Source organism: Ornithorhynchus anatinus, chromosome 2 (genome assembly GCF_004115215.2).
Source record: "Ornithorhynchus anatinus isolate Pmale09 chromosome 2, mOrnAna1.pri.v4, whole genome shotgun sequence".
Classification (NCBI taxonomy): domain Eukaryota; kingdom Metazoa; phylum Chordata; class Mammalia; order Monotremata; family Ornithorhynchidae; genus Ornithorhynchus; species Ornithorhynchus anatinus.
In genome coordinates this window covers 170,266,035-170,278,650 of record NC_041729.1, presented here as the reverse complement: position 1 = coordinate 170,278,650, position 12,616 = coordinate 170,266,035, and the positions used below count along the sequence as shown (strand labels likewise).

General features: G+C 51.5%; 1 non-coding gene across 1 annotated transcript; it reads right to left on the bottom strand.

The window, feature by feature from the left end:
- Nucleotides 1-11,689: 11,689 nt before the first annotated feature.
- LOC114809268 lies at nucleotides 11,690-11,796 on the bottom strand. The gene has a single exon (XR_003757056.1). It is a non-coding gene; the product is annotated as a U6 spliceosomal RNA (small nuclear RNA).
- Between the last annotated feature and the right edge of the window lie 820 nt (nucleotides 11,797-12,616).

The window sequence follows — 12,616 nt, the reverse complement described above, 5'->3', positions numbered from 1 at the left end:
CTTACAGTCTAGTGTTCCCCGGTCCTTCTGATTCCCAGGCCTGTGCTCTGTCTATTAAGTCATGTTGCTTCTCAGAATCCATCTTCCCAGAAGGAAATTATGAGTTCTGGACAGTCAGTGAATTGCATACATGATCCCACTGACCGCCACCAGGCAGTGTATACAGGAGATGTGGGAGCAATTTGGAGTTTGGAATGGGGATGAGAGGGTCCAGAATGGTTTATGTGTTGCCCTGATCTGTCTGGACCCTATAATTAATAAATTGGGGAATCAGTTAATCAATTAATCAATGCCATTTATTGAGTGCTCCCTGTATGCAGAGCACCATATTAAGAGCTTGAGAGAGTACAATGTAACAGAGTTGGTAGACATTCCCTACTCACAAGAAGCTTACAGTATACAGGGGGAGACATATTAAAATAAATTATAGATATGCACTCTAGTGCTATTTGGGTTGAGGATGAGGTGAATACCAATTGCCTAAAAGGGTATAGGTCAGTGATGCAGAGGAAGAAGGAGTAGGGGAAATGAGGGCTCAGTCAGGGAAGGCCTCTTGGAGGATATGAAATTTTAGTAAGGATTCTGCTCGGGAGGCCAGGATCTGTTCTAGACCCACAGTTAGATCTGAGATATGATCTCGACCAACAGGCAGAGCCCAGGGTGTGTACCAGACAGTCAGAGCCTGGGATGTGTACCAGAGAAGCAGTGTGGCTCAGTGGAAAGAGCCCAGGCTTGGGAGTCAGAGGTCATGGGTTCTAATCCATGCTCCACCACTTGCCAGCTGTGTGACTTTGGGCAAGTCACTTAACTTCTCTGAGCCTCAGTTACCACATCTGTAAAATGGACATTAAGACTGTGAGCCCCATGTGGGACAACCTGATCACATTGTATCCTCCCAGCACTTAGAACAGTACTTTGCACATAGTAAGCACTTAACAAATACCAAAATTTATTTTATTCTTATTTTTACCAGATCCTTAGGCAGAGCCCTGGATGTGCCAGGAGAAGCAGCGTGGCTCAGTGGAAAGAGCACGGGCTTTGGAGTCAGGGCTCATGAGTTCGAATCCCAGCTCTGCCACTTGTCGGCTGTGTGACTGTGGGCAAGTCACTTAACTTCTCTGTGCCTCCGTTCCCTCATCTGTAAAATGGGATTAAGACTGTGAGCCCCACGTGGGACAAGCTGATTCCCCTATGTCTACCCCAGCGCTTAGAACAGTGCTCGGCACATAGTAAGCGCTTAACAAATACCAACATTATTATTATTATGTGTACCAGACCCTCAGCCAGAGCCCAGGATGTGTACCATCCTGGGTACATGAGTTTGAATCCCAGCTCTGCCACTTGTCAGCTGTGTGACTGTGGGCAAGTCACTTAACTTCTCTGTGCCTCAGTTACCTCATCTGTAAAATGGGGATTAACTGTGAGTCTCATGTGGGACAACATGATTACCCTGTATCTACCCCAGCGCTTAGAACAGTGCTCTGCACATAGTAAGCACTTAACAAATACCAATATTATTATTATTATTACCAGACCCTCAGGTAGGAGAGTCCTGGACCCTCACACAGAGTTCAGGATGTGTACCAGACCTTCAGCCAGAGCCTTGGTTGTGTGCCAGATACTCAGGCAGAGACCTGGATGAGTACCAGACTTTCAGGCAGAGTCCAGGATGTGTATCAGACACTCAAGCAAAGCCTGGGATGTGTACCAGGCCCTCAGGCAGAACTCTGGACCTATTCCAGTCTCTACACCTGTTCAAGGAAAGAATGACAGTTTCTCCCCTACTCACTTTTCTGCCCCTGCAAATGCTTTCACCCTTTTCCTCCTCAGGGGCCTTTTATCCATTCTCCTGGGGCCATCAGGAGGGAAAAACCACAGGGAGAATATCACTGGCCCTCCCCCGTCACCATCTCCAGGACCTCAACAGTTTGGAATCCCCCTAGCTCCCTTCGGAGCACCCACCCGTGTCCCAGTGGGTGGTCCACAGTGTCAAAGGAAGCTGAGAGGTCAAGGAGGTTTAGGATGGCCATTGAATCAGCATCCTATTCCAGCCCTCTCCAAGGAAGGGCCTGGGCTATCGGGGTAGGGAGGGACAGTGATGTCACAGACAGACCCCCCCCCCCCACCGCAGGGGCTGGAGCAGCTCAGAGTCACAGACCCACCCCTCACTCCAGGGGAAAGAGCCCTGAGACTGGAGACACCCAGTCTGGCCCCAACCCTGACATGGGTCCCGGGCCAGTGTGGTTTGGTGGCCATTTGTCTCCTTTCATTCAATAGTATTTATTGAGCGCTTACTATGTGCAGAGCACTGTACTAAGCGCCTGGGATGAACAAGTCGGCAACAGATAGAGACAGTCCCTGCCGTTTGACGGGCTTACAGTCTAATCGGGGGAGACGGACAGACAAGAACAATGGCAATAAACAGAGTCAAGGGGAAGAACATCTCGTAAAAACAATGGCAACTAAATAGAATCAAGGCAATGTACAATTCATTAACAAAATAAATAGGGTAACGAAAATATATACAGTTGAGCGGACGAGTATGGTGCTGTGGGGATGGGAAGGGAGAGGTGGAGGAGCAGAGGGAAAGGGGGAAAATGAGGGTTTAGCTGCGGAGAGGTAAAGGGGGGATGGCAGAGGGAGTAGAGGGAGAAGAGGAGCTCAGTCTGGGAATGCCTCTTGGAGGAGGTGAGTTTTAAGTAGGGTTTTGAAGAGGGGAAGAGAATAGGTTTGGCGGAGGAGAGGAGGGAGGGCGTTCCGGGACTGCGGGAGGACGTGGCCCAGGGGTCGACGGCGGGACAGGCGAGACCGAGGGACGGTGAGGAGGTGGGCGGCAGAGGAGCGGAGCATGCGGGGTGGGCGGTAGAAAGAGAGAAGGGAGGAGAGGTAGGAAGGGGCAAGGGGATGGAGAACCTCGAAGCCTAGAGTGAGGAGTTTTTGTTTGGAGCGGAGGTCGATAGGCAGGGGAGTTTAAGAAGGGGAGTGACAGGCCCAGATCGTTTCTGCAGGAAGATGAGCCGGGCAGCGGAGTGAAGAATAGACTGGAGCGGGGCGAGAGAGGAGGAAGGGAGGTCAGAGAGAAGGCTGACACAGTAGTCTAGCCGGGATATAATGAGAGCCCGTAACAGTAAGGTAGCCGTTTGGGTGGAGAGGAAAGGGCGGATCTTGGCGATATTGTAGAGGTGAAACCGGCAGGTCTTGGTAATGGATAGGATGTGTGGGGTGAACGAGAGAGACGAGTCAAGGATGACACCGAGATTGTGGGCCCGAGAGACGGGAAGGATGGTCGTGCCATCCACGGTGATAGAGAAGTCTGGGAGAGGACCGGGTTTGGGAGGGAAGATGAGGAGCTCAGTCTCGCTCATGTTGAGTTTTAGGTGGCGGGCCGACATCCAGGTGGAGACGTCCCGGAGGCGGGAGGAGATGCGAGCCTGGAGGGAGGGAGAGAGGACAGGGGCGGAGATGTAGATCTGCGTGTCATCTGCATAGAGATGGTAGTCAAAGCCGTGAGAGCAAATGAGTTCACCGAGGGAGTGAGTGTAAATGGAGAACAGAAGAGGGCCAAGAACTGACCTTTGAGGAACTCCAACAGTTAAAGGATGGGAGGGGGAGGAGGCTCCAGCGAAGGAGACCGAGAATGACCGGCCAGAGAGGTAAGAGGAGAACCAGGAGAGGACAGAGTCCGTGAAGCCAAGGTGAGATAAGGTATGGAGGAGGAGGGGATGGTCGACAGTGTCAAAGGCAGCAGAGAGGTCGAGGAGGATTAGAATGGAGTAGGAGCCATTGGATCTGGCAAGAAGGAGGTCACGGGTGACCTTAGAGAGAGCAGTCTCGGTAGAGTGGAGGGGACGGAAGCCAGATTGGACGGGGTCTAGGAGAGAATGGTAGTTAAGGAATTCTAAGCATCGACTGTAGACGACTCGTTCTAGGATTTTGGAAAGGAAGGGTAGTAGGGAGATAGGACGATAACTGGAGGGGGAAGTGGGGTCAAGAGCGGGTTTTTTTAGGATGGGGGAGACGTGGCATGTTTGAAGGCAGAGGGGAAGGAGCCCTTGGAGATTGAGTGGTTAAAAATAGAAGTTAAGGAAGGGAGGAGGGCAGGGGCGATGGTTTTAAGAAGGTGAGAGGGAATGGGGTCCGAGGCGCAGGTGGAGGGGGTGGCACTTGCGAGGAGGGAGGAGATCTCCTCTGAGGATACTGCAGGGAAGGATGGGAAGGTAGGGGAGGGGGTTGGTGGGGGGGAGGGGAGAGGCGGAGGGGTGACTTTGGGGAGCTCAGACCTGATCGTGTAGATTTTCGTGAGGAAATAGGTGGCCAGATCATTGGGGGTGAGAGATGGGGGAGGGGGAGGAACAGGGGGCCTGAGGAGAGAGTTAAAGGTCCGGAACAATCGGCGGGGGTGACGGGCATGGGTGTCGATGAGGGAGGAGAAGAAGCTTTGCCTGGCGGAGGAGAGGGCAGAGTTAAGGCAGGAAAGGATAAATTTGAAGTGTGTGAGGTCGGCTTGGTGCTTGGACTTTCGCCAGCAGCCCTCAGCAGCTCGAGCATAGGAGCGTAGGAGGCGGACGGAGGAGGTGATCCGGGGCTGTGGGTTAGTGGAGCGAGAGCGGCGGAGGGAAAGGGGGGCGAGGGAGTCGAGATGAATAGAGAGGGTGGAGTTGAGAGCGGAGACCTGATCGTCGAGAGTGGGAAGAGAGGACAGGGCGGCAAGGTGAGGAGAGATGCTATTGGAAAGACGGATGGGATCGAGAGAGCGGAGGTCTCTGTGGGGCAGTAGCGAAGATTTGCAGGGGGAGGGAGTGTGAGAGATGAGGCAGGTGAGAAGGTTACGGTCAGAGAGAGGGATTTCAGAATCGGTGAGGGAAGAGATAGTGCAGCGGTAGGAGATGACGAGATCGAGGGTGTGACCGAGTCGGTGAGTGGGCGCGGTACGGTGGAGGAGGAGGTCGGCAGAGTCGAGGAGGGATAGCAGGCGGGCGGCAGAGGAGTCGTCGGGTACATCCGTATGGATGTCGAAGTCTCCGAGGATCAGAGTGGGCAGAGAGAAGGAGAGAAGGAAGGTGAGAAAGGGGTCAAGATGGTTGAAGAAGTCGGAGGTGGGACCGGGAGGGCGGTAGATGACGGCGACAAGTAACTGGAGGGGGTGGTAGAGGCGAACGATATGGGCTTCGAAGGAGGGGAAGGAAAGGGAGGGGGGAGGAGGGATAGTGCGGAAGCGGCAACGGGGCGAGAGGAGGAAGCCGACGCCTCCTCCCTTACCGGTGAGTCTGGGGGAGTGGGAGAAGGAGAGGCCTCCGCTGGAGAGAGCGGCGGCGGAGACCCTGTCTTCGGGAGAGAGCCACGTTTCTGAAAGGGCGAGGAGGAGGAGAGAGCGGGAGAGGAAAAGGTCATGGATGAAAGGTAGCTTACCTGTAATAGAGCGGGGGTTCCAGAGGCCACACTTGAAAGTAGCTGTGGGTGCAAGGGGGGAAGGGGGGGAAGGGCGGGGGGAGGGGAGGGTTTGGATGGGAAGGAGGTGGCGGGGCCCTGGACGGGGAGAGGGGGATGAAGGGTAGCGGTGGGACAAGAGGACTGGGATGGGGCATGGGTGGGGAAGAGAGAAGGGGGGAGGGGGTGAAGAGGGGGTTTGGTGGGGGGGAAGAGTAGGGGGAGGGGGAAGAGGGGTAGCGCTGGTAAAGTGGGGTTCTAGGGCGGGAGAGGGGAGGGGGGAGGAGACAGAGGAGAGAGCGGGAAAGAGCTGAGCGAGAGAGGGGAAGGGGAAGGGGAGGATAGGAAGGGGCGGGAGGGGGGAGGGGGGGAGGGACATGGCGAGGCCAGAGAGGTGGGTGGCAGCACTGACAACAATAAACAGTAATAAACGAAATCGGTAATATAGCAACATGATACAGTATGATACAATACAGTAGTGCTAATATAGCAACATGATACAGTATGATACAATATAGTCGTGTTAATAAAAGGGGCGACGATCAGGGTCGGGGGTAGACTCGATTAAGGGGCGACCTGATCAAATTCAAAGTCTGATGACAATAAACAATGACAAGCGAGATCGCTAATATAGCAACATGCTACAGTAAGGCACACTACAATAGTGTTAATAAGCAGGCGATGACCAGGGTCGGGGACGAGCCGACCCTACCCGATCAGACTCAAAGTCAAGCGGCCAGCGGCCGAGCGAGTCCCAGAGCTCATGACCAAATAACCCTGGGGCGGCGGGGGGGCCCTGAGGTTGTCCGGGGTGAGTGGCGGCCGTAGGCAGCGGCTAAGGTAAGGTAACATGGTGAGAACAAGGACGTCGTCGCCCGGGGCGGGGGCGGGAGAGATGAATCACCTCAAGAGGGAAGAGGGAGTGAGGCCTCCCCAAAATGGCCGCCTCAGGTAGAGTGGGGGCATCAGGTGAGTCCTGGACGCAGAAGGGAAATCCTGAGGCTGGAATGGCTGGGCCCCAGCTCCAGCTCTTTCCCTGGCAGCATCTGGCCCGCGGCCTCTCCTTCCTGCCTTCTCTCTCCTTCCCCCACAGGCTCTGCGAATGCTGAAGTCACCCAGAGCCCCAGACACCTAGTCTCTGATCAGGGACAGAATGTGAGACTGAGCTGTGAGCAAGACCGCAGCCACACTGCCATGTACTGATACCGGCAGAACCCGGGGCAGAGACCAAGCCTCAAGTATTACTTGCAGTCTCAGACAGTTACAGAAAACGTGAGAGTCCCACACAGCTTCCAACCGTGGTGTCCGAAGGCTGCTGACTGCATCTTGGACATCGGCTTCACAGAACTGGGGCACTCAGTGTTCCTGTGTGCAAGTCGTAAAGACACAATGCTATAGTCTCCCTACTTCTGTGCACACAAACCCTCCCCGCCCTGACACCAGCACCTGGAGGGAGAGATGCCCCTGTCCTAAAGGCCCTTGTGGTGGCTGTAGGGGGCAGGGGCAGACAGGTGTTGTGGGAGGAAGCAAGCTGCCCACCAGAAGCGGATAAACTCCCTTTCCAAAGAACATGAGTGTTCACACACACACATACACATGTTCATTCATTCAGTTGTATTTAGTGAGTGCTTACTGTGTGCAGAGCACAATGAATACCACTGATTGGGAAGCAGTGTGGCTTAGCGGATACAGTATTGGCCTGGGAATCAGAAAGACCTGGGTTCTAATTCTTGCTCCACCACTCTGTGTGACCTTGGGCAGGTCACTTAACTTCAATGGGCCTCAGTTGCCTCATGTGTAAAAATAAGGATGAAGACTGTGAGTCCAATTGGGGCCAGGACTGGGTCCAACCTGATTAGTTTATATCTACTCCAGTGCTTAGTACAGTGCCTGGCACACAGTAAGTGCCTAGCATGTACCATAAAAAATCGATTAGGGTTGTGGGGCTGAGGGTGGGATAAGCATCAAGTTCTTAATGGGTACAGATCCGTGTACAAGGATGACACAGAGAGGAGGGCGGTAGGGGAAATGAGGGCTTAGTCAGGGAAGGCCTCTTAGAGGAGATGTGACTTTAGAAGGACTTGGAAGGGGGAAAATGGCATTCTTCCCAGAAGTAATAGTAGTTATTAAGCAACATATAAAATGCTAGAAAAAAGTATACAGGTGGGAATTCCCCTGTTTCTCAGGGAGCTTATACTCGGATAATAAAATGTGGAAGAGAGAACTGGCGACAGATACTAAGAATAATAACTGTGGTATTTGTTAAGCACTTACTATGTGCCAGGCACTGTTCTAAGTGCTGGGGTAGATACAAGATAATTGGGACACAGTTCCTACCCCATAATTAGGGCTCACAGTCTTAATCCCCATTTTACATATTAGGAAAACAGGCACAGAGAAGTTAAGTGGCTTGTCCAAGGTCACACAGCAGACAAGTGACAGAGCTAGGATTAGAACCCAGATACAAAAGGAGAGGTTAAACAACACAAAAAAGTAGAGATGTAGGACACTGTGTCTTGAAGAGCAGAATTTCAGGCACCATGCAATTCACAGACCAAGTCACCACCTTAGCCACAGTAAATGCTATAGCAGCCACCAACACGGATTCATCTCCTCTTATGCCTTACTGCTGATCCTGTGCTAATTCTCTCTCCACAAAGACAAAACATCTACCCCAGCTCCCCTGCTGCCTGCACTGATATTATCATTGCTGTTATTATTATTATTACATTTTGCTGTGGGCAGGGAATGTGTCTGTTTATGGTTATATTGTACTTTTCCAAGTGCTTAATACAGTGCTCTGCACACAGTAAACACTCAATAAATACAATTGAATGAATGAATGAATTATATTTGTTAAATTCTTACTAGGTATCAAACACTGTTCTAAGCACTGGGGTAGATACAAGTTAGCCAGGTTGGACCCAGTCCCTATCCTGCATGGGGTTCACAGTCTAAGTAGGAGGGAGAACAGGTACTGAATCATTTTACATATGAGGAAATTGAGGCCCAGAGAAATGGAGAGACTTGCCCAAGGCCACAAAGAAAGCAATTAGCAACGCAGGGATTAGAAACCAGGTCCTCCGACTCCCAAGCCTGTGCACTTTCCACTAAACTACACTACCCTTCAATCCCACTTTCTCTCTGGTCCCTGTTTCTCCTCTCTCCATGCTCCAATTATCCTGCTCTTCTGCTAGGAACCATCTCTCCTCTCCCACATTTTCCATCCTCTGGCTCTTTAACTTTCCTCCCAATTTGCTTGTATTCACCCCAGTGTTTAGTACAGTGTCTTGGACATAGTAAGTGCTTAACAAATACCAGAATTATTATTACTATTATTATTATTATTATATGAGGGCTTAGTGGAGAAAGGCCTCTTGGAGGAGATGTGACTTTAGAAAAGGATCTCTCTGGAAGACCAGGATCTGTTCTGGACCCGCTGTTAGACCTGAGATATGTTTTGCACCAATAGGCAGAGCCCTGGATGTGAACAGGATCCTCAAGCCTAGCCCTGGATGTACACCAGACCCTCAGGCAGAGCTCTGGATGTGTATCAGACTTTCAGGCAGAAACCTGGAATGTACCAGATTTTCAGGCAGAGCCCTGGGCGTGTACCAGACCCTCAGGCAGAGCCCTGAATGTATATCAGATCCTCAGGCAGAACCTGGGATGTCAGTCATATTCACTGAGCACTTCCTTTGTGCAGAGCATTGTACTAAGTGCTTGGGAGAGATAATAACAATATAACATACACTTGCCCTGCCCACAATTAGGGTACAGTCTAGAGGGATGTGTACCAGACAGGGATATGTACCAGATGTGTACCTGGGATGTGTACCAGACCCTCAAGCAGAGCTCTGGGCCTATTCCACACCCCTGCACGTTTTCAAGGAAAAAATTAACAAGGCGCTCCCTGCTTCATCCCAACAATTACTCACACACACACATAAACACACACCCAGAGTTTCTCTCTTTTTATCTTCAGGGCCCTCTTATCCATGCCCCTGGGGCCACCGGAAGGGAAAGACAGCAAAGAAAACATCCCTGGCTCTCCGTCTCCACCATCTCCAGGACCCTAACAGTTTGGAATTCCCTCCCTCCTCTCAGAGCAACCACTGACCTACCCACCCATCTCCCAGTGGGTGGTCCACAATGTTGAAGGAAATCTAGAGGACCAGGAGGATTAGGATAGAGTAGAGGCTTTTGAATCAGTGTCCCATTCCATCCAGCCCTTGGGGGCCCTGCCTAATACTGAGGAAGGGCCTGGGGTGTCTGGGAAGGGCGGGACAGTGATGTCACAGACAGGCTCCTCCCAAAAGGGCAGGAGCAGCTCAGACCCCCAAACCTACCTCTACACTTCAGGGGAAACAGCCTTGAGCTGGGATATGGCCCAGTTCAGCCCCAACTCTACCATGGGCCCCAGGCCAGGGTGGTTGCTGGCCATTTGTGTCCTTGGAGCAGGTGATTCCTGGGTGCAGATGGGAAATACCCCCTCGAGGCTCCAGCTCCAGCCCTTTCCCTGGCAGCGTCTGGCCCCTGGGTGTTGCCTCCTGACTTCTGACTGAGAAGCAGCACGGCTCAGTGGAAAGAGCCCGGGGGTTGGAGTCAGAGCTCCGCCACTTGTCTGCTGTGTGACCTTGGGCAAGCCACTTAACTTCTCTGTGCCTCAGTTACCTCATCTGTAAAATGGGGATTAAAACTCTGAGCCCCATGTGGGACAACTTGATCACCTTGTACCTACCCCAGCGCTTAGAAGAGTGCTCAGCACATAGTAAGCGCTTAACAAATACCATAATTATTATTCTCTCTTTCCCCTTCAGGCCCTGGGGACACCAGAGTCACCCAGACGCCAAGACACCTCATCACCAGCCGGGGACAGGATGTGGCACTGAGCTGTGAGCCGACCGGAGCCACAGTGTCATATATTGGTACTGGCAGGACCAGGGGCAGGGACCAAGTCTCATGTTTTACTTGGTTACACGGATAGTTACAGAAAACGTGACAATCCCACACTGCTTCCAACGACACTGTCTGAAGGCCAGCGACTGCACCTTGAACATTGGCACCACAGACCTGGGTGACTCCTCGGTGTTCCTTTGTGCAAGTAGTAAAGACAGAGTGCTGCAGCCTCCCCACCTCTCCACACACAAACCCTCACCCCAGCCACTAGCCCACCAAAGGAAGGGGATGCCTTTGCCCCAACGGTTCCTGTGGTGGGTGTAGGGGGCGAGTGGAGACAGGTGTTGTGGGAAGAAGCAATCTGCCCACCAGAACCAGATAATCTCCCCTTCCAAAGAACACAAACACATTCACACACAGACACACACAAACACACACAGAAGCTGGCCAATCTCCTCGCCAGTCTGACCCCTCCAGCAGCCCCTTCTGGTAGCCCCACACACCCTCCAGTGCCTCGCTGGGCAGGCACGAATGGCACTGGTCCAGTAATCACTTTGGACTGTGGGCACTGGCGCTGGTTGGATGTAGGAGAGTGGCTCCCAGAGGGCAATCAGGGCCTCTTGTCCTCTCACTCTTGAATTTGGCTTCTAATAGGATCTTGTACCCATTAAACTGGACTTGCCCACAGCTATAGGCAGAAGTCCCTCACTCCTTAACAACCCTTCCCACAGGGAGACTCACTTACATGAAGAATCCATCACTGATCTGATGCAGTCTGGATCACAGCCAATCCCAGAGGAATAATTGGGAAAGCCTCTTCCCTCTCCCTCCTACACCTTCTTATGGTCAGGGACCAAGTCTACCAACTCCCTTGTATATTTCCAAACATTCTGTAAAGTGTTCTGCACACAGTAAGCATCAGTGAATACCAGTGAATGAGAAACAGTGTGAACTAGTGAATACAATATGGGCCTGCGAGTCAGAAGGACATATTTCCCCACTCCTCAAGAAACTCCAGTGGTTGCCCATCTACCTTGGCATCAAATAGAAACTCCTTACCATTGGCTTTAAAGCACTCAATCACTTTGTCCCTCCTACTTCACTTTGCTACTCTCCTACTCCAACCATTCATTCATTCATTCAATAGTATTTATTGAGCGCTTACTATGTGCAGAGCACTGTACTAAGCTCTTGGAATGCACAAATCGGTAACAGATAGAGACAGTCCCTGCCCTTTGACGGGTTTACAGTCTAATCGGGGAGACAGACAGACAAGAACAATGGCAATAAATAGAATCAAGGGGAAGAACATCTCATTAAAACAATAGCAAATAAATAGAATCAGGGTGATGTATATCTCATTAAAAATATGGAATGCTTCATGAATTTGCATGTCATCCTTGTGCAGGGGCCATCCTAATCTTCTCTGTATCATTCCAATTTTAGTATATGTGCTGCCGAAGCGAGGACAAGCCTGCACACTACACGCCTCTAACATTAAACTTCTCACTGTTCCTCAATCTTGTCTATCTCGCTACCCACCCTTCTCCCGCATCCTGCCTCTGTCCTGGAACACTTTCCCTCCTCAAATCCAACAGACAATTACTCTCCCTACCTTCAAAGCCTTATTGAAGGCACATCTCCTTCGGGAGGCTTTCCCTGACTAAGCTTCCCTTGCCTCTTCTCCCACTCCCTTCTGTGTCATCCTGCCTTCTTCCCTTTGTTCTTCATTCCCCCTCCCAGCCCCACAGATCTTATGTACATAATAACATATGAAGGGACGGAGTTGGAGGCACAGGTGAAGGGGGTAGAATTTAAGAGTCGGTGAGAGATCTCTTCTTGAGATACCACTGGGAATATTGGAAGAGTTGAGAGTCCAAGAGGGCAGAGGAGGGGGAACTGGAGAGGAGCAGGGAAAATTTTAGGGAGATCATGCCTGGTGGTTTTAATTTTGTCAATAAAGTATATGTCCAGGTCATTAGGGTCTCCTAATATCCATCATTGGTGGCTGTGCAGAGTTTCCTGAAGTTGGTGACTCCTGGACAATTGAGCAGAGATCTCACCCATATCTTCTCCAAATCAACTCAGAAAGTGACATTTCCCTGGGATGGGGGTGGAGGGAGAAAAGGTGTTTGATGCAGATCCTGGGTTTGACTCCTTGGGAAATAAGGGAATAAAAATCTCCGCTGGGAATGTTCATTCAATAGTATTTATTGAGCGCTTACTATGTGCAGAGCACTGTACTAAGCGCTTGGGATGAACAAGTCGGCAACAGATAGAGACAGTCCCT